We start from the raw sequence: 5,450 nt of genomic DNA on the forward strand, positions 1-5,450 counted from the left end.
AGCAAAAAGAGTTCAATTTAGATATTATAACTGTTAAGGTACGACAAGAAGAGCACGCCTTTATTTGTGATGGAGACTGGTTTATCACATGGCTGAATGGGTGTTCATGCGACAAATCAAAAAACATATTCATGAAATAATGTATGAAATGAATGATTTTTAATATATGGCGTCATGTAAAATGTTAATCACAGTCAGCCGAAATGTTTTTGCAAATGATTTTTATTGCTTTATTGTAAGTCGACTTCCTTATAAATTGTTTGTCGACAACCAATTATCGACGCATAAATAAGGAAAAATGTTTTATTGCTTAATTTTAAATCGACTTCCTTATCGTTTGTTTATCGACATACAACTATCGACGCATAAACAAGGAAATAATTACTTCCTACTGAAACGCCAGAATAGTTTGTCTTTGCATTTGGCAATTTTAATCATACCAAAGAACATAATTTTGCACAAAACGTACGGAATATTTTCCGTGTTGGGTTCAAACTTATGAATTAAGAATATTTTCAGTGTATACATACTATCTTTTTTTTAATCTTGGAAAGTTTGTATTTAAATTATTTTTAAAATTTATGTACATGTCCGCGCTGAAGGAACTTTCGATCAATATTGGTAGATGATATATATATATATATAATTATATATATAAATAATATTGAACTGCTTCATCTTAGACCATTAACACTTGTATAAATACACTTAACATTTGATGCGGAGACAAACAAAAAACAACAAAACAAGAACATCATGTAGCCTTCTGAAAAATACTATCAAACAGGCTCAGCACTCACTGGATTGAATTGAGAGGTATAAGCATGTGACAGTTAAATGATGATCCTGTTTATAATAAATATACTCCACATTACAATGCGTAATTAACGTCAACAAAATATACTTTTTTTTAAATATTTCCTTCATCCTGCAATACGATCGCCATTATGTAATGAAAGGATACGATTAGACAGCTTTCATGAAACGTTCAACCAATCACAAAATGCTTCTTGCCCCACGCCTATTTGTGTCATGACTTTGACATTCTGGATGCAATCAGATAATATCGTGAGTGTTCATAGTTTAAAACACTTCTGACACCGCAGATCTACTAAAATGAAAGACATTTTGTTAATCGTCTGTGTTGTGTTTTGGAGCGGTTTGTTCATGTGTTTTAATGTTGGATGGTTAAAATATAAACAGATGAAGTGTACGATAAGAGATAAATGTTAAAATTAGTATAAGACGTTGTAAACTCGAGCATGTTTTATTTAAACATTAATTTACTGATATGCTATCTGGTATGTAATAAATGCTATGCTTGCAGCAAGTGGCAATTGTCCATACGGCTTTTTGGAGTTCGGGATATCCTGCTTTCACTTTAGCCACGACGCTCAAACATGGATAAGCTCGCAGGTCAGTTTTTGTTCACTGCTTCAGTATGCATAGAAATTATTTGCAAAACTTACAAACAAGAGCTGTACAAGACAGCGTGCTCAACATTATTCCGATTCGATGTATAAGTGTAATTCACATTTTTGTTATTTGTCCAATATAATGACCATACAGAAAAAATGGTTGTTGAATATATGTAGTAGTTATTTAGAAAAAGTAAACTAAAGATGACAATTAATAAATAAAAGCAAGAAATGGAACCATGCCCCAAATCACAGATTGTCAACTATTAACTAATGTATTAATTTATATGTCTGCATGTATGAGACCTACACACAAAATAACTAAACAATTCCTCAATCCAAACTCAACTGAGCGTAAACCACGTTAACTTCTTTACTCACACTAACCTTGAAAAACTCGCCCAAAAGCAAGTAAATCCTAGGTCTTCATGTTAGCTGCCAGTCTCCATCGAAACACACGTTACGGAAACTTTTTTGTAACAGTGAACTTCAACTTACTGGCCCTTAAATGCAATCCTAACATACGTTTTCGCGTAAGCAACCTACACGCACACTTACAGAAAAACATATCAATCCTAAATAAAATTATTAAACGGAAACTCTTTTTCTAGTTTTAGTAACAGTGACGTTACCACACTGGTCCGAAATGCAATCCATAACAAGATCAGAATTTAAGCTAGCCACTCAATATCAGAATAATATTTCCATCCTACAGGAAGTTATTAGACGAAATCTTTGTATATAGTTTTAGCAACAGTGACATTGACCTAACCCACCCAATGCAACCCCATGTCTGCATGTTAGTAAGAAAAATGAATCGTCGCACGCAAACGCTGACATTATTTTTCTAAGTAAAAACGTTCAAAAAGGGGCATTATTTTGCTGCATTGCTATGTAAGAGTCCTCGTATGATAACTCTGAAGACATGTGTGAAGTTATAACTGAATATTTGTTATTGTTACAGAGATATTCACTTGGTGCATGCAAACTTTAAAGTGACTTCAGTTGCACGCAAACTCTGTAGTAATTTATTTAGTATAAAACGCGGAATAGGCATGTTAAACGGCTGGTCAAAGCTATAGATCATGTTCAGTAACTGTTTGTTACGATCCTGAAGAACTACGTTAAGATATTGTTCGATAACATTTAGTAGACATAACGGTATGTAATTGCATCACGAAAATATATAAAGGACTTTTCTAAGTACGAAAGGGGCATATTTATGCAAATAACAGATCCGATATATTGGCATTGGTCAGTGATATACCCAAAAACTCATACGAAGTCTCATTTGAATATATGTAGTAGCTAGATATCTAAATAATTACATGCAAGCAAACTTCATCGTACAATAATTGCAGCTCAATGTAATTTGCTTTGGTCGGACACCTCGAAATAGGCATCATTGTGCTAATTGCAATTTAGAGTTATGGGCCTTGATTAGTGATAATCCAAAAGACACGTGTGAAGTGGCATTCGGACTTCATAAGTAGTTAAAGAAATATATACTTGTTGCATGCTAAGTTTAGCCTGAATTTCAAATGACACGCATACCATAACAGGATCTTGATAATAATACGAAATATATATGTAACCTTCCACGTCAATATATGTGCTAAACAAAGAGGCATGAGTTATGTTGCTAATAAACATTAACCATCATATTCTAAGTGCAAAAAACTGCGTATTTCTGCTAAATGGCTGAAAAGAATGATACACTTCTCACATTGACTAAGAACATGTATCAGAAGTTTCAAATGAATACATGCAGAACAAACCGTGATCTAAAGTTCGAAGTGCAAAATATGAATAAATTTAGCTTAATTGCAGGTCAGCGTAATGAAACTTGGAAAGCAACATCGCACAATGACCCTGGGTGCATTTGTCAAGTTTCAATCGAATACCTGTTGTACGAACAATGATATAGAAACTGCGCCTTTACCCTATCCGATTTTAAGGACAATTTGGGCATTATTCTGCTTATTTGCATGTCAGGGTTTCTGAAACTTTGTCAATGACCTCACATAATGGCCCAAAACACATAGTAGAAATTGTGAAATGAATAACTGTTGTAAACACACTCATGTTGCAATTTTACCTCACAAGAGCTTTACGCGGACGCAGACATTAGGGTACATTTCTTTAGTTGGTAGTTTGGCACTGAAAAATGCATTTGCAAAACGATCGAAAAAGTAATAGTTCAGCAGTCTACAAATCTTTAGGTGCATATGATGTGTGAGCACAACCACGTTCTCATTTGTTTTCGATGAAACAATTACTGGCCAAGCTATTTGCACCTTTATGTATATTGCGTACAGGTAGCATGCAGCCAGGCATTATTTCCCACAAAAGCGGATCTTGTGGAAATCAATAACTACGGAGAGAACCATTTCCTGTGGCAACATGCTCTGGCGACTAAAAGTAAGGAGAGTTATGTGGGCAAGGTTTTCATTTAATCGATAATACTATAATGACCATAAATTTAATAGTGTGTGTTTTGCAATTTTTGTAGTGTATCCTAATTATTGTGTTAATAAAGTTCGTATTATTTTACTTGTCATATAATAACTGAATAAAATACTTAATACCTTACCTGTATGGTTTCAGTTAACGAAGGGGTTGCTTTTAAGTTGCATAAAACGTTCTAAACCCATAGTTTGGCACATTTAAAAGTAACATTGTCTTCAACAACCACTATTGATATGCTTCTAATACTGTTCGAGTATACACATTATACACATTATACACATCCATCACGTTTTAAATGAACATTAATTATCCGAATCACAGTCTCGTTAAGCAACTGCCGTTATAGTTTGGCCATTCTGTTCTATTACTGTGTTAACCATTCGCAAAGTTAATGTTGTTGTTGTGGTCAAGCAGATGCAATTATCATGACGGGCAAATGTGCTTTAAAGAACACAATTAACATTAGTTAATTACGATTTGTGGGTTCAATTTATTAATTTAAAAACCTGTTGTTTACATTAATACAGTATTCACTTACAGGAGATTACTGGGTAGGAGCCTCAGAATTGCAGACTCTGAATGTGTACAGGTGGCTTAAGTCGACAAAAGTAGTGAACACTCTTGCCAGTTACTGGCACCCAGGAGAACCCAACAGAGCGCGCCCCAACAAACAATGCATGGCTCTTATGGTAGAATTCTGTCAAATTTTATGTGTCCTTTCATTGATGTTTGCTATACTGTAAAGTTTTTAAATATGTAAATACCGACTTTTAATGCTATATACGTCTATTAAACGCCTTATTTGTAGCATAAAAACGCATACACAAAACTCGAATAATAGTTCTTTTCACTTGATTTTAGTATGATCATAACGTTTGCAAGTACCCACAATTCTCTAATAGAGTAATAATATTTCCAGAAAATCCTTCTACTGCCTATTTTGCCAGGTAGCTGTATTTAAATATATGTACCATAACATAAAGCAAGGTTTATAATTGTCGAATTGATGGGGTCAAACTCATTTGTTTAACGGCATATACGGACGAATACATCCATCTGATAAGTGGTTCTTGTCATACAACACGAAATCTAACATCATTTGACCTTAAGGCAATCGTAAACATTCTTTTACTAACAAACAACACTACCTAAAAAGCTAAATGCTAGGTAACATTTTGGGCATCCTAATTACACACTTGTTGTTAATGCATTAGTTGACAAACTTTACCGATGTTGTATAATTTGGAACTAGATGTAAGAATGAATTAAATATCGTTAGTGTTCTTCCTTATTTACTATGTGACACAATTAAGCAAATATTATGTTATGAATGCAGAGCTTATTTTGTTTCTTTTTGCATACGTACTCGCAACTATGCCTATAATAAGTTTGGCCTCCCAATTTGACAGAGTTATTGCCGGCTAAACGTATTAATTTATGTGCGAGTTTAATGCGAACATTTATTTTTTTTAAGCACTGGTGCACTACATCATATTGTTGGTACGATCTGGACTGTAACCATCTCCGTTATTACATCTGCGAGACTCCAATGAACAAAGCATG

General features: G+C 34.0%; 1 long non-coding RNA gene across 1 annotated transcript; it reads left to right on the plus strand.

Annotated features, from left to right (window-relative positions):
• The first annotated feature begins 1,325 nt into the window (after positions 1–1,325).
• On the plus strand, positions 1,326–4,568 carry LOC127874461 (uncharacterized). The gene is made up of 3 exons (XR_008046930.1): positions 1,326–1,416; positions 3,737–3,839; positions 4,428–4,568. It is a non-coding gene; the product is annotated as an uncharacterized LOC127874461 (long non-coding RNA).
• Positions 4,569–5,450: the final 882 nt, after the last annotated feature.

This window comes from Dreissena polymorpha, chromosome 1 (genome assembly GCF_020536995.1).
Source record: "Dreissena polymorpha isolate Duluth1 chromosome 1, UMN_Dpol_1.0, whole genome shotgun sequence".
Taxonomy (NCBI): Eukaryota; Metazoa; Mollusca; class Bivalvia; order Myida; family Dreissenidae; genus Dreissena; species Dreissena polymorpha.